Source organism: Sminthopsis crassicaudata, chromosome 3 (genome assembly GCF_048593235.1).
Source record: "Sminthopsis crassicaudata isolate SCR6 chromosome 3, ASM4859323v1, whole genome shotgun sequence".
Lineage (NCBI taxonomy): Eukaryota > Metazoa > Chordata > Mammalia > Dasyuromorphia > Dasyuridae > Sminthopsis > Sminthopsis crassicaudata.
Genome location: NC_133619.1, coordinates 157,975,892 through 158,002,081, shown reverse-complemented (window position 1 = coordinate 158,002,081; position 26,190 = coordinate 157,975,892).

The following is a 26,190-nucleotide window of genomic DNA, read 5'->3' as shown; positions in this document are numbered from 1 at the left end:
AAATTATTAATTGTGTCTATAATTTGCTGTTTCATTCAATCATGAGATTATTTAGTTTCCAATTACTTTTTGGTCTATTTACCCCTAACCTTTTGTTGAATGTAGTTTTTATTGCTTTGTGATCTGAAAAGAAAGCATTTATGATTTCTACCTGCCTGCATTTAATTTTGAGATTTTTATGTCCTAATATGTGGTCAATTTTTGTATAGGTTCTATTAACTGCTGAGAAGAAAGTATACTCCTTTCTGTCACCATTCAGTTTTCTCCAAAGATCTATCATATCTAATTTTTCTAATATTCTATTTATCTCTTTAATTTCTTTCTTATATGTTTTGTGGTTTGAGTTATCTAATTCTCCTTCTATTATACTTTCTGTTTCTTCTTGCAACTCTCTTAGCTTCTCTTTTAGGAAGTTAGATGCTATTTCTTCTTGCAACTCTCTTAACTTCTCCTTTAGGAAATTAGATGCTATACCACTTCATGCATATATGTTTAGTATTGATATTGCTTCATTGTCTATGCTACCCTTTAGCAGCATATAGTTTCCTTCCTTATCTCTTTTAATTAAATCAGTTTTTGATTTTGCTTGATCTGAGACAAGGATGGCTTTTTTGACTTCACCTGAAGCATAATAGATACTGCTCCAACCTTTTTACCTTTACTCTGTATGTATCTCCTGCTTTAAATGTTTTTCCTGTAAACAGCATATTGTAGGGTTCTGACTTTTGATCCAGTCTGCTATCTGCTTCCACTTAATGGGAGAGTTCATCACATTCATATTTACAGGTAAAATTACCAATTACTAATTACTACAATTTTGTAAAATTTTGAAGACAAAATAAAATATTTAGTGGTCTAGCTGCTGAGAAAAACCCGAGAACAATATAAACACCTTTGAAAAATATTTCTGACACAAATAAAATCAGATCCAAACTATCAATTATTCATGGCTAGGTTGAGCTAAATAATGAATATGACAATTCTGCCTAAATTTTTCTACTTGTTCAGTGCAATACCAGTCAAACTGCCAAAACATTATATTACAGAAGTAAAAAAAAAAAAAAAAAATTAATCTGAAAAAAAAAAAGGTCAAGAATATCAATGGAATAAATGAATAATAATGAAAACTATGGTGGTTTAGCAACACCAAACCTAAAACTATATTATAAAGCATCCAAACCATTTGTTACTGATTAAGAAATAGAGTGGTACATCAGTGGAATAGATTAGATACACATTACAAAATAACCAAGGCCTATAGCAATCTAGAATTTGATAAACCCCGACACTCCATTTTCTGGAATACAAACACACAAATTGATAAAAATTGCTGGGAAAACTAGAAAATAATGTCAGAAGCTCAGCATAGACTTTGATTATATCAAATTGAAGTTTTTGTACAAACAAAATTAATGCAGATAAAATTAGAAGGGAAACAATAAACTGGGAAAACTTTTTACAGTCAAAGTTTCTGATAAAGGCCTCATTTCCAAAATATATAGAGAATTGACTCTAATTTATAAGAAATCAAGCCATTCTCCAACTGATAAATGGTCAAAGGATATGAACAGACAATTTTCAGATGATGAAATTAAAACTATTTCCGCTCATATGAAAGAGTGTTCCAAATCACTACTGATCAGAGAAATGCAAATGAAGACAACTCTGAGATACCACTACACACTTGTCAGATTGGCTAGAATGACAGGAAAGATAATGCGCAATGTTGGAGGGGATGTGGGAAAACAGGGACATTGATACATTGTTGGTGGAATTGTGAATACATCCAGCCATTCTGGAGAGCAATTTGGAACTATGCTCAAAAAGTTATCAAACTGTGCATACCCTTTGACCCAGTACTATTACTACTGGGCTTATATCCCAAAGAGATCTTAAAGAAGGGAAAGGGACCTGTATGTGCAAGAATGTTTGTGGCAGCCCTCTTTGCAGTGGCCAGAACCTGGAAACTACGTGGATGCCCATCAATTGGAGAATAGCTGAATAAATTGTGGTATCTGAATATTATGGAATATTATTTTTCTGTAAGAAATGACCAACAAGATGATTTCAGAAAGGCCTGGAGAGACTTACATGAACTGATGCTGAGTGAAATGAGCAGGACCAAGAGATCATTATCTACTTCAATAACAATACTATAAGAAGATCAATTCTGATGGATGTGGCCATCTTCAACAATGAGATAAACCAAATCAGTTCCAATAGAGTAGTAATAAACTGAACCAGCTACATTCAGTGAAAGAACTCTGAGAGATGACTATGAACCACTACATAGAATTCCCAATCCCTTTATTTTTGTCCAACTGCATTTTTTATTTCCTTCACATGTTAATTGTATATTATCTCAAAGTCCTGTTCTTTTTGTACAGCAAAACAACTATTGGACAAGTATACATATATTGTATTTAATTTATACTTTAACATATTTAACATGTACTGGTCAACCTGACATCTGGGGGGCAGGGAACTATAATCTGTGCAATTTACATTTTTGTAAATATTCATAAAATTGATTGTTATTCATTCTCTCATTATGATTTATTACTTTTAAATAACATATTGTAAAATTCTAGTTTTTATTCCACTTTGACATCTCCTTCCATTTTATTAGTGAGTTTATCCATTAACATTCACAATTATGATTAGTCTGTATTTGCTTCCATCCTTTTTTCTTGCCCCTCTTTAAAAGTGTTTTGACTTTGAACATTGCCTCCCCCAATTTGTCCTCCCTTGTATCAACATTCCCATTCTTTTAATGTTTTCCTCTCCTACTTCCATCTATGATAAGAGAGAAGCCTCTACCCAACTCAATATGTAAGTTATTCCCTCTTTTGGGCTATTTCAATGAGGATGTGGTTCAAATTATTGTCTTCCACCTTCATCTGCCCCTCCACTGTAAAGCCTCTTTTATGTGGGATAATTCATCAAATTCTATATTTTTCCTTCTTCCAATGAAACTCTTTTTCAACTTTAAATTGTATACATATGTATGTGTGTATGTGTAAAGTTCTTGAATTGTAAGGGTCCGGTTGTCTGCTCAATTATAATCCTTCTCTGGGAGGAGATCTGTAAAATATTTTCCTCTGTGTGCAGGTTTCTTGGGAGCTCTGAATCTCCTCTAGTTCTTGTCCTTCCCCAAATCAGACTGGTCTCCTTTCAGCCTGCCTGGCATCAAAACTCTATCCCAGAGTCAATTCTTTCAGACCCAATGCTGCCCTTCTTTTATCCTCCCAGAGAATAGGCAGGTGAGAACTCAATGGGGCTTGGGGAAATACTTCCACCAATGAACTTGCTTCTCTTAGAATTCCTAAGGTGCAAACTCCCTTTAAAGGTCTGAATGAAAGGTCTGAGCCAGAGAACTGTCAAGTCAACCTGAGTTCTCACCTTGTAATTGTCCAGACAACCTGAGTTCTCACCTTGTCACTGTCCAGACAACCTGAGTTCTCACCTTGTCACTGTCCAGACAACCTGAGTTCTCACCTTGTAATACTAACATGTATGTATATTTGTACAATGCACATATATGCATATATATATATGTGTGTGTGCATATGGGTATGCATGCAATGCAATCTACACTGTATACGTATGTGTGTATTTACATGTATGAACACGTGTATATATTCACTTACATATGTACCTTCTGTAAATGCATTTCCCTCAAATTGCCCTAATAATGATAGAGTTACAAGTTTCTTTTCCAATGTTGGAATGCAAACAGTTTACACTCATTGAATCCCTTTTTGTTTATCTCTCCTATTTACCTTTTTTACATTTCTTCTGTGTTTATATGTGAAAATCATTTTTTTCTTCAATTTTAAATATTAGATCACTCCAGGAAATTTTTACTTCTTCACTTTAGAGCATGGAGTAAAGTAAAATTTAGGAGGTAGAGCTTAGATGATTAAGAGTAGATAGGTTATTGCCTGAGCTCTCCCCAGCTTCCCTTAGAGCCAGCCCTGGATTAAGACTGCAGGTAGATTTGGAGTGGCAGAAACTATGGCTATTCAGAATGTGGTGGTTTTTCAGCTTGGGATATTTTAGAGGGACTTCAGGAAGGGTGTTTTTCAGTTGGGGGGAAGATAGGAAAGACTCAGCCAGACATAAGGTTTGGAGCAGGAAAGCTCAGCATTAGGAATTGTAGGTAAATTTCAGAATTATCAGATCAAGGAGAAAATGCTACAAATAAACAGGAAGAAACAATTCAAATATCAGGGAGCCACAATCAGGATTAACCAATCAGGATTAACTAGTACCCAGTAACTTCCACATAGGCAGAAGAGCAAAGGAATCAGAATCAATTACCCAGCAAATGTAAGCATTATATTTCAGGGGAATTTTGGACATTCAATGATAAAGGGGATTTAAAATAATTTCTGATGAAAAGACCATAGCTGAACAGAAAATTTGATCTTCCAATTCAAGATTCAAGAGAAACATAAAAAGATAAAAGGAAGAAAAACCTTTATATTTAAAATGTTTGCCTCTCTACATGGGAAGATGATAATGTGCAGCTGTTGAGAACTGTATCTTTATCAAGTCAGTTAAATGGGGTATACTTAGAATGTGTGAGTGTAAGCTGAATTATTGTGATAATACAACAAATAGTGGAAAATGGACCATACTGGAAGAAGAGAAATGGGGAAAATAACACCACATGAAGAGGCACAAAAGGCCTACTATAGTTGAGGAAAAGAAGGGAGGAGGTGTAGAATTGTTTGAACTTTATTTTCATGAGATTTGCTTCAAAGAGGGAATGACATATATACTTACTTTTTTATATAAATGTGTCTCACTCTATAGAAAAGTATAGAGAAAAGTGGAAAGGAGAGTGGGAGGCTAATAGAAGGGAGGGCAGAAGTAGAAGGGGAAACAGATAAGAAAGGGGGCTAAAATAGGAAGGGTAAATTGAAGGAGATAGTGTTCAGAAGCAATATATTGGTAAGGAAGGAGAGGGTGAAAGAAGAAAGAAAATTATAACCTGAGAAAATTAAGATGGTTGGAAAGAAAAAGTTAATTATTTTAAATGTGAATGTGAACAGGATGAGCTCCCTTATAAAATGAAAGTGGATAGCAGAGTAGATTAAAAGCCAGAACTCACAATATGTTGTTTACAAGAAACACATTTGAAAAAGAGATACTAACAGAGTAAAGGTAAAAAGCAGGAGCAGAAAATATTATGGTCCAACTGACATTTTTTTAAAGTTAGTTTTTAATCAAACTCATCTCAGCATCCCCAAACCAGTGCTCTCCCATTATAATCTGATCTCACAAAAGTCTGACACTGGGTGGTATCCCAAACATGAGCCAGAGCTTTGGACACTATCCTCTCCTATTTCTCCCTACCTTCTTTATGAATAAAACTTACTAGAAAAGTCTCTCTTTTCCCTATAAGATTGATCTCAAAACTGATTCACATTAACATTTCAAAAATATATATATAGTTTAATTCATTGGTGTATTAACATAAAATAGTTTGGACTATGAAAATATTGGCAAATAAATCAGCACAAATCCTGGACATAGTAGATACTTAATAAATGCTTGTTCCTTTTCTCCATGCACCCCTTTCATTCCAGATTTGCTTTAATCAAGAAATTGAATCCCTGTAATACAGCAATAATAAAGAAATTTGGTTTCAAATTAGCCTCCCTGACACCTTTCAGGTTATTCGACATAGAACTGCTTCTCCTACTTATAGGGTGAGTTCTCTTACTTAGACTTAATCTGCTTTGTGGAATTAAAACAGCCTTGGTTCTTCTTAAGCCAAAAGCCCTGTTAGCATTTGAGAATCTCTATTAATAACTCTATATTTTATTTGTCTGACTCAGAGTCAACAATTGATAAACATTTATTAAGAGTATACTTTGTGCCAGGCACTATTCTAAGTTCTGGGGATATAGAGAACAACATAAGATAGCTCATGCCTTCAAGGCTTTCACAATCTAAGGAAGAAGACAACACATAAAAGGAATTTGTAAAGAGAAGAGGGTAGCTCAGCTGGCTGGAGTAGGAGGTGGACAGGGCATGATGAAGTCATATGTCCCGAGTGAGAAATGATCTAAGTAGGTGTATGTTTCCATGTTAGTTTCATATTGTAGAATGATGAATTTCTAGAGAAGATAAAGTCCAGGAAAGTAACTGTATGAGAAATGATGAGACTTCTCTGGCTGACATTTTTAAATAATTGTAGATCTGAGAGAAGCTCTCCAATGTTTATTTTTAATCTCCTGAATTCCCAGGGAGATAAGGGCCTCTGGCTAGGGTGGAGTGGGGAGAATATTGAGGAGATATAGGATAGTTGGTTAAGAGAATTTCTTTGAGATTCCATATGGATTATTGAGATAAATAATTTTATTCTATTGTCTGTTGTAAAAGGGGGTTCTTTTAAGAAAATGATAGTTTAAGAATTACACAAAAACTGGTGAAAAGTCTTAATACATCAACAAACTGTTAGTCAAATTGTTAGTTAACCAAGGCAAGAAAAAAATAAAAAAACTTATATGAGATAAAACCCAGCATTTTAAATAAAGTACATAAAATTAATGTTTATAATATTTAAATAATATTTTATATATTATATATTTTATTTTAATTAAATTATGTATATAATTTAATAATTTAATATAATTTAATTAATTTTTATATTTAATTTAATATTATTTAATTAATTAATAATATAAATTAATTTAACAATTTAATATAATAATAAATTAAGTGTTTAATATTTTAATTATAATACTTTAATAAATAATAAAATCTGAATTTCACAAGATTAAAAAATAATTTTCTTCATGTAGAAGTTTAAAGAGAATAGCAGAGGGACATGACTAGCTCTGAGATAATAGATATAGATAGAAAATTTTGGAAAGTTAATTATAGTTTTTATTACTATTTTTATTGCTGCACAGGAACTTGTATTACCAATTGGTACCAACTGAAATTATTTATTAGTTATTCACTGTGAATAGAGAGAAGTCAAGGAGCAATAAATTAATGTAAAAGTTAGGAACAACTCAAAAATCAGAATTGAATTTTATTAAATTTTAAAAATGATAATGGTTGTGAGAAACTGCAGTCTGTAGAATTCTGGAAACAGTTTTCCCACATACACATACACACACACACACACACACACACACACACACACACACACACACACACTCACATATATCCACCACAAAAACAGACCAAACAAATGAGTTCTTTCCTCTTAAAATGATGCCAACAATATATGACTTGTTTAAATAGGATACAATGTTTGTTTTTTTTTTCCTAAAAGAATGAAAATAAACAAAATATGCTAGAACAATGTCACATATATCACACTTCAGTTTATATTAGGCCTAAGGATAAAGGAATATGTTTAGTTTATTTTAAAACTTAGACAGACCATGATTTTTAAGTATAGAAAATATCTTAAGCCAATATAAGTTTGCATTCCATTTTTGAACTAATAAACTTGAATTTCCTGGTTTAAAGAAGAAAGAATAGATTAAATTTTGGATACAGAAAAAATGCAAAAAAAAAGTTCTTGAAATGATTTTGAACACATATAACAACATTGCATAATTAATAATATTTTAAAGATGAAGACAAAACAGGAAAATGAAAGAAGCATAATGAATAGAATGAAGGTCTTCAAAATTATGAGAAGTCAAAATACTAAGAATGCTAAAGAAAATCAACTGGATTAAAAAGTAATAAGCCTTCTACATAATCCAAATTATCTTTGCTTCTTCATTTATTGTTATTATTAAACTTTTATTGTTTTTGTTAAAACTTTTTGTTTAAGTGTTGTCTTTTAGGAATTAGTAGATTGACTCAGAATGAAGGGAACAAAGAAAGAAAGAGGCTACATTTAACAATGCAGTTCAAAATTAACAAATAGAGAACCTATCTCCCTAAATATCAACATAAAAAAGCCATGAAATTTGTTGTTCAGATACTGAAGTGGTTTACTAATTTTTTTTCAAACTCATTTCACAGATGAGGAAACAGAGGCAAACAAGTTAAGTGACTTGCCTAGAGTTACAAAACTAGTGAAAGTTTGAGGCCAAATTTGATCTCAGAAAAATAAGTCTTCCTGACATTAAACTGAGCCCTCTTTTCAATGCATCACCAGCTGCCCAATTTTCAAGAAACACATACCCAGATTATAATTACATAATCCCTTATTTTAAACCATACCACTAAGCCTATGAAGGTCTAATTCTCACCATTCCAAATAATCTATGTTAATTATGGATCATAGTGATTCAATCCAGATGATAATTTATATAAATAAAGTACTATCCACGAAGAAAGTGATTTTTAAATTCACAAAGAATACTAATATAGGAACTTAATGCCATTTATGATTAATTAATTAATTGTAAATGCTTTCAGTTAATATTTGGGGGAAAACTCAGCAATGCAAGTGCATAACAATTCACTTCAACACAAGTTAGCAAATGTCTATTGTGAGAAAGAGAATGAGATTGCAAAAGAGCAATAATTGAAAACAAAACTTAATGTGTAATTTCAGCATTCAGCTGACCTTTTTAATCATCACATTCATGATCATTTGGAATCTTGAGAGTTAAATAATATGAGTACTTTTTTTATTTTCTTAAAATGTACTATCATGATCCTCCCTGAGAGATTTACATGAGAAGTGGACAGAGGACTTTTTCTAACATAACCATACATTATTAGAAAATAAACATAACTTACTACATTTTGAACACATGCTAGTTTGTATGAAAGGATTCTAATACATTGTCATTTCTCTCATTGCCCAAGGGACTTTTAGAGAAACAGCACAGAATTTATATCATAGTCTTTCAGCCTTTATCAAATATCCCTATGTAAAGGAATTGAGAAACTCTTCGTTTTTTGGAGACTTGCTTCACATGACCATTAATTCGAGGCCATTTAGGATTATATTACCAGCTGGTAATAGTCCTCTCTCTGAAATAAATGCCATACCAAGGAACAGGTAGGGGATAGAAGTTATTGTGTATGTTACTAATTCTAGATTTGGTAAAGCCACCCAAAAACATAATATCCAAACTAACCCTTGTTATTAAAGATCATTGAATTGCAGTTATTAACCTGCAACAAATTTAGAAAGCTAGAAGATAAAAATTTACAAAATTATCAGTGACTTAATTGAAGAAAAATTAATTCTATAAAACCCCAAACTCTGTGGTAAAAACAAAACAAATAACAAAACAAAATTTTTTTCAGTTTTGTCTGACTATTCATGACCCTATATTGGGGTATTCTTGACAAAAATACTGGAGTTTTCCATTTACTCCTCCAGTTCATTGAGGAACTGAGCAAACAGGGCTAATTGACTTGCTCAGCTGAGGTGAGATTTGAACTCAATCTTCCTGACTCCAGTCCTTGAATTCTATTTACTGGAGCACCTAGCTACAAAGAAACATTCAAAGAAACAAAGCAACTCCCTTTCTTTCCTAAATGGCAAGGGCTCAGATTATGATGAACTGAGCAGTCTAAGCTTCTACCTCTGACATCCTCAGAGTTTGTTCAAATTTACTTATTATCCCCAAACCACTCTGCCAAATTCTTGTGAATAAAGTAGCATTTTTGTTTGTTTTTTTGAATGATATCATAGAACCATCCAACTTTTTCACCAGGTACCATGCAGTACTATTGAAAATGTTTTAAATGAAACTAATTTAAACTAAATGAAACAAATTTAATACATTTGAAGTTCTGAATTATCTCAATGTCAAGTTGGATATTCTGCTGCACACTTTTGCCCTTCAGTTTTGTTTTGCTCATTTTTCAAACTCTGTACAATATATTTTGATACTGCATAAGGTATAGTATATTATCTATAAAATGAAATTTTCAGATAAAATGCATGTATCAGTTTAGATACTACAGATTTAATTCTACCTTCCAAGTTCTAACCTAAGGCAATCTGATTTTTCATCTAGATCTCAGATCTAAATGATTATATCCAAATAGAATTGCGTCTAGATAAGAAATAACCTTTGAAAATGAATTCATTTTATAGATAATATACTATACCTTATGCAGTATCAAAATATATTATATATTTCATTGTATTTATTGGATTCTTATTTATTATCTAGGAAAATGATGCTATTTAGAAAATATTAACTTTTTCACCAGGTACCATGCAGTACTATTGAATTATCTCAATGTCAAGTTGGATATTCTGCTGCACACTTTTGCCCTTCAGTTTTGTTTTGCTCATTTTTCAAACTCTGTACAAGGAACCTTGAAACATATAAAATGCTTTCTCAGAAATATGAAACATTGAACTGGAACAGCAAGATCCCTTAGAATTACCTTTAACTAGTATACTACAATTATCTAGGAAAATGATGCTATTTAGAAAATATTAATGAATATTTGATATCCCTGATACAGTAAAATGAACTTCTTTTATTGTTTCAATATCTCATAAATCTTACTGGAATGGATTTACTTATTTCAATACAATGTTTATTTTTATATCATCTTAGAGCCTTAGGATTACAAGTAGCTCAAAGGTGTTGCATGCATCAAACACTTCTCTTTGTTCTGCATTTATTGTGATTTTTGGAAACAGATATCAGCTTTTACAGTTGGGTGAACAGGTTTTGACCTGCAACTGTCCAATTTATTTGCTTTTTAAACATTAGCCTATGGTAGTAATTTATGTAGAATAAAATGTATTTAAAAGAAACAAATTATTTGATGCTATAATTTGTGGTACAATATTGTGTGTTGTGACTTAGGCATGTATTTTTGCTAGCAGAGTGCTGTAAGATTTATACCACTTAACTGAACATTTTTGCTTCATCTGTATAAAATACAGTATGCACACCTGAAATTGTGCATTTTGGAAAAAACATCCATTGCAATAGAATAAGTGAGCAGAACACTTGTAACCAAAAAAAAAAAAGAGAGAGAGAGAAAGAAAACAATTAAATATGAAAAACAGATACTTCCCTAGTTGTGTAGAATCTTACAGCAACTTTGATAAACATCTCTCAGCAAAAGTGCTGTTTAAGCAACTTTATTTAAAATATAGAAAAAATGCTGATTCTGATTAGCTCTTTAAGTATACATTTAATTGTACAGAAAACTCCATTGTAGCATTGTCTCGATTTTCACAGATCGACTGTAAATTTACCCTTTAGTTTTGTGCAGACTGAAGAAGCACTATATTATTCCAGACAGTGCTTTTGCCTAAGGCTTTTCAGCTTTACCATAGTGATTCTAACATGCATTATGATTTGTAATTAGAAATGTTACTTTCACTGAAAGTGTCATGATATTTCAATTACTTTTAACCACCATGTAAAAATAAAACTTTTTCTTTTGGGTTTATCAGCTATTCCTCTTGTGCACAGGTAATAAAGGAATCTAAAAATGATTTGTGAGTCACTTGTTTCCGAAGTGTTTTGGTAGTCCTATAAGAATAGTTGAACATTATGCTTTTCAGAGGCTCCAAAAAGGAGACATGTTGGAGGAAATCTGCCTCTAAATTAGACCGGGATTATACCTGGTAACCAAGAATCTATTTGAATTGAAATGGATATTGGGTAGTATAGAAATATAATTTACAGATGAAAGATCAAGAGCTGTTCTAACTGATTAGTAAGAACATTTGGCTTTTCTTTATACAGCCTTTCTTCCAGAGAAATCCTATTTGCCTAATTCTCAAACTGTTAGTGTGGTACATTCCTTTAGGACCAATTCAAAGATGACCTAGAAGTTTTTTTTCCCCCTTGTATATAGTTTTAAAAAACTGAAATATGTTCAAGTAACATGGGTGCAGACCAACAAAATCAAGGGAAATATTGAAGTTCAATTCTATTACTTCTGTAACTGCTTGCTACAAAAAAGGTTGTGGAGGCCATATTGCCCCACTAATCTGTTTGGACACTTTTCCTTGGTGGGAATAATGTGCAGTACACAGGCACAAAGAGTATAAGTTGAGTTAACAATGATATTCACATGTCTGCTCTTTCTGCCTTATTTCCTCAGTCTGGTTAAGTACCAACTTCTGTCCTGGTGAATGGTGGTATTTAATTGTGGGATAAAAGTGTCATAGCCAATTTGACAATGTATTAATCATAAAATAACAATAAATCTCTAGCTTTTACAAAAAAAAAAGATTACAAGTAGCAAAATGATATTCATCCAGTGCTTACTAGGTAAATCTTCTATGACCTTATCATTTTCTACCTGCAATATTCATGACTTTTATTTTTAAATATATTTCTCAAATAATTCACTTTTTAAAATAAAATTTAAATTCTGCAAAACTAAAGAAAAATAAATTCCAGTATCAGGATTAGGCTACTTCGAGGCCTAATGTGAGTAAAACTAAAAATAAACATATCTCTTTCATTCAGATCTTTAGAGACACAATCCCTCATTTGAAAGTATTTGAGGGATTATATTCTCATAAATCTTTTCCTCAATCTCTGCTGAATGCTCAGATTTTAGCAAAAGTATGTCCTTTAAAAATTATCTGGGGGGGTGGGGGGAAATGTTAGATCTGCTTTTGTACTATACATGGAGTCCAGCCCTGTTCATTATTACAATTCACAGTAAATACTCAAGGAGTATTATTTTATGGAAGATAGTGAGAAGCTCTCAGAGAATCAGTACTTATATTCTATACTTAGAAACATGAATATCAAGGAAATTAAAATAAAAATTGAGAAAAAAATTTATCCATATGACCTCATTAAATCCAGAATATTTGCATAAACCATTATTTTGGATTTAAGAAATTAACATAGATGATATAACTCTCACTGTTTACCTATACAATTCAGACCAAAAGAAACAATTAAAAATTTTTTATTGTCTGGCTAAGCTCTTTATGATGATCTAATTAACCAGAATCTTGATCACAGCTTCCTCCTTTAATAATACTTAAACTAAGATAGTATGACAAAAGATATTCTTGTATACTTAGAGAATATTAATTAAAAATACATAAATGAAAAACATTTACTGTACAAGTGAACAAAGTTTGAGTTATTTGAAAATGAAATTATTTTGCATAAGATCAATAACTAATAACATTTCTATAATGATCTGATTTTCTATGAAGCCTATTATAGATGAGGCTTGACTATTTTTTGCTCAGGCTTTTCTTCAGAGCTATAGAATTGTACTTGACTTAGTTACAATCAAGATACTAGACGATTCTGTGAGCATTATGGTTGATTTGCTCTATAAACCTCTTTTACACTGTACTCGCATTGTGCTATAATTAGATTAACCCACAAACCACCTGCTCCCCTCACACCAGTTATCACAAATTGTTGCTGCCCAAATACATTTCCCCTTGCTAATTTTCCCTTTCCCATTTTTTCTTGGTCTCTTTCAGCTTCACTGCTTTCCATTCCCCATTTCGTTTTGCTCTTCATTTTCACTATATCCTGGAGGGCCTAGTTGTATTACTTACTTATTCTCTTGCTCTTTTCTTTCATTTACACTTTTGGTAACTGAAGCCCAGATTTCCAATAAACACCACATCCTTTCTTACTATGTTCAGGATTGGTAACTCCTCTTAGGACTTATGATACATAGGATTTACAGAGAATCTGGGCTTGCTAATTGCCATTTATATTTATAGATCTTTGTTATAGCATTTTTATTTAATGTAATTCTTCATTTGAAGGTTATTTCATCTGGTCACTTCATCATCTCACAATCCTGGGTGCTACATATAACAATTCTGAGAAAATAGTTGCCTATTGTTCCATGACTTAAGGAGCTGACACATAATCTTCCTCTCTGTCCTACTACCATTTTAGTGACTTCAATATTCATACTAATAGTCTAACATCTTTGCCTCTCTTTCTCCATTTTACTACAGTCAGCCAGGCTTAAACTTTACCATCACTTGAGCTTAAAGGTTCTCTCACTCTGATCACAATTCCTTGTACCTTGGAATTTTGTCATATATTATTACTCTCTTGAAATTTTTAAGGCTTATGGGGACATTTGTTTCTTTGTTTCTGATAAATTCTTTCCAGTTGCTCCAAAACTTCTTCATTTCCTTTCTTTATTGTATTTTCAAATATTACAAACATTCTCCTTCTAAAATTGCAAACCAATCTTTTGGTGTTTCCATTATGATAAAACACAAACTTGCATAAACCTACCCTTCTAGAATTGCTAGGAATTAGACTTTTTACTTTTCAGCAGTAATAGAAGAAATAATGGAACCCTGTAAAATATACCCACTACAAAATTGATGCCTGACTATCTCTATATCTAACCAACTTTACCTTGCAACACATAAAATGCAAACTTAATCTTCATTACTTAAGATATCAAATCTATGTTTAAGCCTTTCTTCCTCAGAGTAAATGACCTCATATATTAATTTACTGACAACATTGAGTTCATTTGACATGATCTCTTTCATAAGATGGTATAGACTCATTTTGCTCATCCATCGCTTAGGTGGACTTGGAAAAGTATTGCACTTCTCTGTATCTATTTCTGCACTTCATAAAAGTGGGAAGAATAAAATAATATTATTTTAAGTTCAAAATCAATGGATTTGTGGTTATAATTTCTTCATACCTCAGTTTCTCTTTCTGTCATTCCCTCTTTAATCCCTCTAATCTCAAAAAAAAATTAGGATCATTGCTTTATATGTAAAATCTAGAAAAATGGACTGTAGAATTGATGATGGATGCATATTTATCAAGTACCTACATGACATACAGTTTTGTAAGCACTAAATAAACAAATAAAAAATAAAGTCAAAGAGATGATATTCTAGCAAAAAGGCAAATACAAAGAACAGATAAAAAATGGAGAAGAGGAAATCATGTGGGGGATTGGTTTCAGATAAGATAAATTGAAAATTAACCTTTTAGAGGCTAGAAACCTGAGGTCAGATTACTGGTGGTTTCAGTGTGGGGAGATTGATTAAAATGGCCAGAATGAAAAAAGGAAGGAGAATAAAAACAAAGGAAATTGAGACACAGAAAAGTTATTTGGTTTATCACAGGTCACTATAATAATGAATAAAAACACTCGGATTCAAACCAGTTTCTCTGACAAAAAAATTAGTGACATTGTACAGAATGACTTCTTGGCATAAGCCAAGGTTATCAGCTCTCCCTCTTGACAAAAGTGAACTCTTCATCAACAATAATGATTTTTTTTCCCTGTTGTTTCCTTAAGAACTTTATTTCATCAATTGTACCTTTAATATCATATTTATTTTCAGTATCTCTATTGTAGGCCTCAGCCTTTTATGAGGCAGAAGGAGTGAGACTCACTCCTTTTTTTTTTTTTTTTTTAATTATGGCTTTTTATTTACAAGATATATGCATGGGTAATTTTTCAGCATTGCAAAACCTTTTGATCCAACTTTCCCCTCTTTCCCCCCACCCCTTCCCCCAGATGTCAGGTTGACCAATACATGTTAAATATGTTAAAGTATAAATTAAATACAATACATGTACACATGTTCAAACAGTTATTTTCCTGTACAAAAAGAATCAGACTTTGAAATAGTGTACAATTAGCCTGTGAAGAAAATCAAAAATGTAGGCAGACAAAAATAGAGGGATTGGGAATTCTATATAGTGGTTCATAGTTGTCTCCCAGAATAAAACCCTGTTTCCTTAAACCTACTATCCTAGGAAGCTATCATTCTACTTTTGTTCTCTTCTTTTCCAATATTCTAGGAGAAAAGGAAGCATCAATGTTCACTACCTCTAATTATTTTTTAAACTTATTTCTCAACTTCTTTTCAATTTCTGTTTTCTTGTTCTCTTTCCTGAAACTCTTCTCCCAAAGTAGGATAATGACTTCCTATTGGTTTATTTTATTTGTATTTTTCTACTATTTTATAAGCTATCATTTATTTATTAAAGCTCCTCTGTCTCTTGCCTTATGGAGTTTAAATACACAGTTGGAGAAGAAAAAACAAAACTTAGAAACCATTCAGTCTTATCTTTTTCTCTTAGAAATGAGAAAGAGGCCCAGATATATGAACTGATTTTCCCAAGTCCAAATTCAGAGGTTTCTCCTATTTGGTATGCAATATCTTATTTTATGTCAGTATGATTTTCTATTCTCCACCTTTCTCTTAAAATATTCCTTCTCAGTTTTCTTTACTGGTGATGTCCCCTCTTTCATCTTCTAACACAGAGTATAATTGTTTCACAGGACTCTTCCCTTCTTTCTATACTTATTTCTTTTTATTCTGTTTTCCTTACCAATTCTTTGCCAATGCTTAATTTGCTTTCTCTATAGAGATGACTACTATATGCATGTTTTTGAGCAAAGTTCTTCTTTATACCATATTTTCAACTGCCTATGACATACTGCAAATCAAGTCTTCTATTGCCAATGAGAACTCACTATATTCAAATTTGAATTAATAATTGTCTTCTAAAATAAATCCTTTTTTGCTTTCCTTATATATGTTTCAGGTCATATTCTTATCATAGTCAAATCATAGTTCTATATGACTTCTTATTTTCCAATCATACCTATTCAATCAGTTTGGTACGTTGTAATAAGTTTGGAGTGCACCGTGTAATAATTATTCAAACTCCAAAAGTATCTCACATCCATCTGTTATCTTTCCTCTCATATACACTGTCATCAATTCCACTAAGTCTTTCACTGGTTCTCAACTGGATTAGTTCAATATCCTCTTGATTGAACTTCTGGTCCCTAGGCTCTCCTATCTTCAATAAACTCATTCACATGGCTGCCAAAATAATCTTCCTTGTGTGAAGATTTGATTATGTCACTTTTCTACTCAATATCCTTTGATGGTTACTCCATTAAATATTCAATAAAATATGAATTCCTGAACCTGGGATTTTTTAACTTATACTATTTGGTTCCAACCTACTTTTCAAGTTTTAAATCACAGTACTGCTATATTTACCCCATTATATTATAACCATAGTATCAAGTTTGATTTTTTTTCTGAACCTAGTGTGCTCTCTTTCACTTCTCCCAATTTATCCATGCTGTCCCTGTTTCCTAAAAGTGAGTTCTCACCTTTTTCTATTTCATTCCGAGGAGCCCTTCACTGGCTTCATGATGATTCTCAGGAGCTTCTTGAAGTGATTCTATTATAAATATGTCATGCAAAATTGGGATATTTTTGATAAGTATCAGAATCCATTATAACTTGTCTATACTGTGAACATTGTAAAAATCTGGGAATAAACCCAATACTTAATTTTAGGGTGATAATTTTTTTTCAATTGTTAAATAAATGTCACCAGGCCAGGGGAGCCCAAGTCAAGTCCCCTTTCAATCTTATACTTTGTCTAAAACCCTTTGTAAAATACAAACCATCATCACATTTCTTGCTTCTACAGAGTATAGTTTCTTCAGCTCTAACTTTGATAAGTTTTGCTCTGTGTAGAGTAGACTCCTAGCACCAGTATCCTCTATTTTGATTTATCTAAAGACCTTATTTAAGACAAAAATCTTCACCACAGTCCTTGGATCCAAAAGGTACAGCTTCCTCAGCTCATATTTTAATCAGTTCCAGTCTATGAAGAGTAGATTCCTAGTGGCAGTATCCTGTGTTTTTGCTTTGTGCAAAAATACTTCTAGCTACTGGATCATATAGAGACTGGTATTATTTCTATCACTGTATATTTTTAATAAAGTTTATAGCAAAAAAAAAACAAAAAAATCATAAGTATGCTCAATTGTGTTGGACCACAGGAGTCTTTTGAATGAGAAACAATACAGTATGTGTGATCCCTCATTTTCTACCAATATTAATATTTATGAATAATGTGTCAACACTTGGATATATTGTAAGTTTTTTGAGTGCACCATTTTCCATTTTTGTATCCCAAATGCCTAGAACAGTGTCATATACATTTTAAGTATTAAATAAATGTTTACTAAATTGCTGAATGAAATAAAATTTGAGCATAATTGTAGTTGGAAGATATGAAATGAGGAAAAAATATAGTATTTTTATTATAATACAAACTCCAACCTTAAACATAATACTTAAGCATATAATATTAGCAATTAATAAGCATAAAAGGTCATAGATTTCTCAGTTAAACATGTTCCTCAAGACTCTTAGAGACAAGAAAATAAAGTGTGGTCCAGATTGTATTATTATCATATGTATTCAATTCTACTTATGTAATGCAAAAAATAATTGTGTCAACCTGGACACAGGTCTCTAATGGAGTACCAAGGGTTTCAGTTTTTAAATCTATTCTAATGCAACATTTTTAACAATGACTTGAATTAAGCAGGCTTATCAATTTTGCAGATGACACAAAGCTGGGAAGAATATCTAATATGATAGATGACAGAATCAAGATTTAAAATGATTTCAATAGACTGGAATGCTGGACAAAAACCAACAAAGTGAAACTTAACAGACATAAAAGGAAAACCCTGTGTTTTGTACAATAATACTTCAAAAGAGCTGTGGTTTCATTACTGCAAGCCCTCCCTTCCTCCATGACATATACTGTAGTCCTTCCACACCTTATAGAAATGCTTTTCATGATTTGTTTTGATTGAAAAAAATTCAATTCCAGGTGGCTAGCCTTCTAGCAAAGAGGTACTCAAATCTTAGCTTGTCCTCAAATGATGGGCTATCACTGGACATGGACTCAAAGCCTTTTCAGGGTAACTGGCCCAGCCTTCCAGAACTCACATAACCTCCATATCATAATATCCTATATGTAGGAGATGGATAATATATATGTGTGTGTGTGTGTGTGTGTGTGAAACATGATTTCACTGAAAAATGGACTGAATTATGATGAATTCTGATGATTATCATGAAATCACTCATACATGTTATGAAGAAGACATGAATTGGGATAAGTTTCTGTTAAAAAAATCTGAGACAATTTTTTATCACTTTCTTAATAAAAGCATTCAATGTGATATGATTATTTAAAAATGCAATTGTTGGGGTTCATTATAAAATCATTAAGAATTACTCTTTGGAACTGGTTATCCTACTGGGATTTATGCTTTTTCTGTTGGATCTTGAATGCTATGTTCGTTTTTAAGGAGGAAGACAGTGGGCAAGCTACTTTTAAAAAGAAGTGTCCAAAAAAGCTTAACTATAATGTTTTAGGAAAAGTTGCCAGAAACATTCTCCAAGCTGCAGAGTCTGTTGTACTCCCTAGTACTGCCTAAACCATTTTAAAATATATTTATAAAATGCTTAAAAATAAATAAAATGCATTAGATCATATTGTTAGTATATGGTTTTCTAAGGCAATGTACCATAGCATGAACTCTTATGTATGTTTTAAGGACCCCATTTTCTGTTTGAATTTGAAACCACACTGAGTTTCGGGATCTAAAGAACATCTTATATGAAGAAAAATGGAGATGTAAGAGGAAATAATTAATTTGGACAAGAGAAAACCCAAAGGAGAGATATTAACTTTTTAAACATCTTGAAGTATTTTAAAGGTTCTAGCGTAGAATATAAAAGAGAATTATTTTTTTTTATTACTCCTGAGAACAGAATTAGAAATTTCAAGGGCAGAATCTTTTTTTTTTTCCCCTGAGCCATTTGGGGATAATTGACTTGCCCAGGGTTACACAGCTAGGAAGTGCTAAGTGTCTGAGACCAGATTTGAACTCAAGTCCTCCTGACTTCAAAGTTGATGCTCTATCCACTGTGCCACCTAGCTGCCCCAAGGATAGAATCTTAAAATACAAAATATATTATGTTACAGCATCTATGTAATAATCCTCTAAGAAAAACAAATGAATTTGTTCTATGAACATTGATGAATCATAATCACCATTTTACTTTCTAAAAGATCATAAACATCACTAATATCAAAATCTAAAAGTTTCTAGGAATTAAGTTAATTTCACCTGCCCATTTTTCAAATATTCAATTCACTGATTTTAAAAATATTTTAGGGGCAGCTAGGTGGCACAGTGGATTATATATATATATATATAATATGCAGATGATTTGCTTTTTCTAGGCCTATGATAGTTCTTTCATGACTGACCCCTCTCATAGATCTTTAGGTAAAAGATTTTGCTTACTTTTAAAATCTTTACTGCTTAAACTATACTTTGGCCTTGATACTTCTATTTAAATCTACCCATTACATTCCCCACCCCACAATTACATTATTTCCTATACTCTGCACTCTACTTGGACTTTGAGTATTCCTCCATTCTCTCTAACATCCTGATAAGGATGCCTTCTTTGTTTCCAACTTTGATAGCCAACAGCATACAGCACTATTACTGTCACAACACTACTTCCTTGATTCTCTTGGTTTCTTCCATCTTATCACTAGCCAATCTCTACCCTTCACATTTATGTTCTCATTTGCAATGATAATTATCTTGCGCCATACAAAGAAAAAAAAAAAGACAAAACATATTTTTCAGTAGCCTTGAAATTTCTCCTGACTCTTTATTGTATAAAAAAGAAAATTAGCAAATATCCTCTGGAAAGATTATCTGTGAAAAATAGTGTTCTGATCCTAATATTGGGTCTATAGATCCCTATATTTCAGGGTATTCATGAGCTAATTTGAAAAAATAATTACATATTTATTTTAACTAATCTCTAGCAGAAATGCACCCTTTACTTCAATTATTTTTTTTAAAAAATCATTAAATATATTTCATTCATATCTTTCACCAGAATATCAATGACTCCATGAATCATCTAAGTTTAAAAACTAACTAGTGTAAGGAAAAACTAAGTCAAAGTCATGAATATTAGTATGGATAACTGATCTGTGCTTGTCAGAATCCAGATACTAATTTTTTTTTTCTTTTGTATTGTGTTCAAAGGAGGCCCAACATGTACAGAGAGCTGATAAACAGGCAAACCAGAGGGTAAATAGTAAAGGGTTATAAATCAAAGCTGGGCCAGTTCAAGAATCAATTCACAACAGGTCTTTTGAGTAGACTGCAGATTCCAAGTTTTTTTGAAGTCAAGAATGCTGTACAATGCATAACTGTAAAACTAAGACTATGAACTTGGAAACTAAAAATGTTTCTTCAGTGATAGTCATTGGCCCATAGGCTCAAGCTACACATTGTTTTTTAAGCAATAATAATCTACTTGACTTGGATCTCTTGTACATCCAAAGGCATAGACACAACATCTTTCTGCTAACAATGGAAACCATATAACTAGTTTCCCTGAGGATCAAAGGGAAAAAATGTTTCCTCAAATCAAGTTTTTTCCATTGTCAAAATGTTAAGAAAGCATACACAAAGACATACACCTACACATACATACATGCACAAATTCATGCTTTTTCTCATCCTAATGCTACTTGTTGAAGCATAATTTTAATTTTTAAATCAATTCCATGTGTTAAAACTTTGGAATGAAGGATTCACATTGCACAATTCTTGAGGTCTTATGGTCGTGTCCCTATTGCTTGAAATTTCAGAATTGAAAACTGAAGTGTCCCAGAATTTTTTAAACACAAAGAAGCAATGCACCTGGGCTTTCATATTACAAAAAAAAAAATCTTGTCATCAGTAGTTTATGTTCCAGACATTTTAGAAAGCTTGCACATCCTCAGGCTTCAAGTCCCAGAGGAAAACAAAGCTCAGAGGCACAAACAGCTGTCTACAGGTGTGGAATTACAGAGCTCATTGCATCATTTGAAGTTTGAGGAATTTAATGCAAAATAGTCTATATGTACGAGTGTGCATTTATTTATGTGCATGAACTGGGGAAAATGATATTTTTCATGAGTACCTACATTTCATACACAAGTACCATGTCAGAAGAATTAGGAAACTGGACAACTTACAGCTAAATCCACAGAGAAACACGATTTGTCAGTACTATCATAAACATCAGAAGCAGCAGCAAAATAAAATGTGAAAATGATCAGGATATGAAGGAAGGGCATGAAAAAAATGGGTTTGTTTGAACTAATGCAAGAAAGGATTTTTATATTTACATTTGATTTATTATAGTTCTGTCATGACACTGTCACTTCCTCTCTACTACCCCCCCCAAAAGAAAATAAATAATCCTCCCTTATAACAATGAAATCTAGGTAATCAAATCAAACCAATACACTGACTATGTCTGGCAGTATATGCTATATTCCAAACCTGTAAGCTACCATTCCTCTACCAAGGTGATATTTTATATACTACTGATATTTTCTCATCAGTCTTTTGGAGTCAAGTGTACAATAACATATTGCAATATATCTTGGTTCTCCTTGACCTACTATTTCCAAATATTCTTAAACTCATTATATCTACATGTATGTGTATATATTTTCAATTATGAGAAAATTGATTACATGAATATCCTTCCACTTTTCAAACCATCAAATGAAAATTGATTTCTTTTACATAGGAAGATCATACCCTTCATCAGAAATCTGTAACAGAACTTATCTGTCAACACTGTATCATCTTATCTTTGTGATCATGGTTCATATTTTAAAAGTGATTAACTAGGGTCCAATGTAGAGTCTGATGGTATGAAAGATAGCAAACTGTGAAAAGTTGTTTTTTGAGAATTAACTCTTTGAAGTCATTTTCCTTGTTATTAAAACTGGAACGATAAAGCCAGCTGCCTTAAAAACTATTCCACAGGAGAATTGGTTTATGTCCTATTTATACATATTCCCATTCCTCAATAGTTTTGCAGCATAAGACTAGATCCAATTTGAATGTTATGATTAAGCAGATTTATTTAAAAGCAGCTTCTGTTATGTGTGTGTGTGTGTGATTAATTTTAAATGAGGTAAAATTCCAAATTTAGATTAAACCTGGATAAAATTCCTAAAGAGAAAATTCTACAATTTTCATAATAAGGAAGGTAGAGAGAACATTTTGCAATGATATTTCTCACTTGAAAGTATTAATTTGCATGGAACATTAGATTAAAGGACTTGAATTTTAAGAATAGATCATAGAATATATTATCATACTTATATGAAAATTACATAGACCATCAATTATTTATCTACTTATCTATGAAACTTAGAAATCTTATTTGTAAGTCTAGGTAAACATGTGACACATATTAGCTATTATGACAACCTAGTTGCTCCAGGCAACTATCTTAGACCAAACATTGTAGAATGAGTGTGTCTACATTGGTACAGAATTTCTTACTTGATAGTACCCTACTTTCTCCATATGCTATTTTCAAGAATTGGTATTGAACATAGCATTGAACCCTGATTATTTCTTCTATCTACTTCTCTTCATGAGATGTCTCAACTTAATATGGAGTAATACATTTAAGGGTAAATTTTAAAAAACACAAGCAGCTTGTACACGTGACTTCAAGTCCCAAACTGTTTGAGTATGGAAATCCATTGTTCCACAGGAGAGATTAATAATACAATATATATACAATATTAATACAATGGCTTATATTATGTCTTTGTAGCATCATGGTATAATCAGATAAGAATTCTAATTTGTGCAATATAAGCTATAAAAATGGATCTAAAATAAGAAGCGGAAGTCATGAGACATTAAGAAGTGATATGAGTAAATGAGGCAAGATGCCATATTGGAATCAAAATGGAGGAAAAAAAGTGAAAATATGAATCAATCTTGCCAGAGTGCCCCCAATCCTCAGTTATTTTGTCTAGTCCCTGTTAACCCCATAAAGTTCTCAGTCTTCCTTCAACATTCTTCCAAGGTAGTTCTGAAAAAAATACTTCAAGACATAAATGGCTTAATATTATAGTCAGCTCCTCCTGTAACTATAATTTCTGAAGTAATAGGTTTCTCTCTACTATGGAAAGGAAATTTTTAAAAAATTGAAACAGTGTTAAATTATAACCTACCTAGAAATTTAGGGGTGTGGACCCCTTTGTGTGTGGAGCCATACAATATTTCACTGCTTTATTTCTTTTTATAAGTGTTTCTTCATATCTTCATTAAATGTTTTCTTGCTATTAGTTTTTGCTATCTCTGATATGGTCTATAAATACATTGTATTAGAGGACATAGCCCATTGGTTTATTTGTTATTCCAAATCAGTCATAATCACACTACTTTAAAAAAAGAATTAAGGTTAAGGTTAAAATTTTTAGTTCAACAAATTGTCTACTCCCTAGTACTACCTGAATCATAGTTTCCAAATTCTTATCAGATTCACTTATCTTTGAATTATTAGATCAGAAATCAGTTCTCTCACTACATTGAATCTTAGTATCCTGTAGTTACTTTGGCAACTGATCTGATGTGGCTTTCAGTTTATGCTTCCTTAGATGGACATTGATTCTCCTCTTCTGAGTGAGTTTCATCCTTTACATCCAGAGAATTTCCTAATTACTGGCACATGTTGATCCATGATCTGGGCACAATGCCAATCTCCTGACATCAGACAGTGAGGAAAATTTATTTGATAAAGGACCATTTCCAGAACCTCTCAAAATATGCTATTTAGTGGATGCTTGCTTTCCTAGAAAGGTATAGATTTTAACTTACAAGAGATAAACATGTTTTTATATATAGTAGAAATAATTGCTTGATAACTAGCATTTATATGAATATAAGATATGCAAAATGTGTTGCGATTATTATCTCATTTTATCTTATAGGTGCTATTATTATCCTCATTTTTATAAATGAGGAAAATGAAGTAAATAGCAATTCAGTGACTTGTCCAGAATTATAGAATTAGTGACTTTCTGGTGATGGATTGAATTAATCATCTTTGTAATGTAGGCAAAGGAATCTTTTTTTTTTTTTTTTCTCTGCACTTTTGTTTATTCAAATGAAAACACTTTTTAATCTTAATCTAAATCAGAAATAAACTTTTCCTCTTAAAAGTATCATCAGTATCCAAACAAGTTCTTAATGTCCAAATCCTGACTCCTAGTCAAAATACCATGCCCACTATTACAACAGCTTATCTACCAGAGTGTATATGTGGAGCTTGTTTTGTCCCAACTTGCAGTTCTTTACTCAACAGCAATTACCCAGAAACATTTAAAACATTTAAACATAGTTCATTTCAATTGAATTTAAGTTTTTAAAAAAGATGATGTTATGTCCAACAGGAAAAAAAAAAAAAAAAAAGCTTAGACGTCAAGAAGATTCAAGTTCAAAAATCTTACTTGTGACATACACTGACTTTCTTATATTAAATAAGACACTCACTTCTTCAGTGCCCTCAGTAAGTGCCCTTTGATATTTGCAGAAGTTGTTGATCTTCACTGAGGGAGAAAAAGTTTCTTACATTAAAGAAAATCCAAATCTGGAATGATTAATTGAGTATAATATTTAAAAGTTCAGTTAAAGTTATGGTAGAAAATATATTCTGGTCTTTTTTTGAAAGATATACCTTTTGTGGATTTTTAAAATATGACTTATATAATGTAACAATCACTGATGGGTCACTGTGTCCCAGGGAATAGGCATATTTTTAGTGATTCCTAGCATAATCTTTATAAAAGTGTATCATGTGCTTTGTGATGCAATATCTAGATAATTATATCACATGTTTTGTTTTAATTATTGAAATAATTATCTCAGCTTTCCATTATATTTTACATATTCAAATGTAGTTTTAGTGGCCAAGTCATTAGGTTATGATCAATTAAAGCCTTTGCTATTCTGTTATATCTATTCTTTGCTTGAATAATACTTAACGAGCAACATGTTTCAGCTAAGTGAATTCTGAATTACAAAAATGAATTATGCAAATTAGAAGTACAAATAGCTAACAGTTATTTTACCTCTTGTTACAGATCAAATACTACCAGATATGTCACTTTCATCTCAGTAACAATCATCATTAATAATATGCTTATGTAGTGTCATAGACTGGGTCACAACAGCTAAATATAAACACAGTATTGAATCAATTAATCATCTTTGTAATATAGGCAAAGGAATCTTTTTTCTCAACACTTTTGTTTATTCAAATGAAAACAATTTTTAAACTTAATCTGAATAAGAAATAAAATTTTCCTCTTAAGAGTATTATGTCAGTACCCAAAACAAGTTCATGGTGTCCAAATTCCCTTTAAAAACATTTTGTCTTGACAATCTTCCTATTTTCATACTCATCTAATCTTAATTTTTTATGGGTTCAACAATGAGCTGTTTTAAATACTTAATTTCTTCCTCTACTTCAGAATTTCACCAACTTCATGAGACATATACATTTTTTTTTTACCTAGCCTTAACAGTCTTATC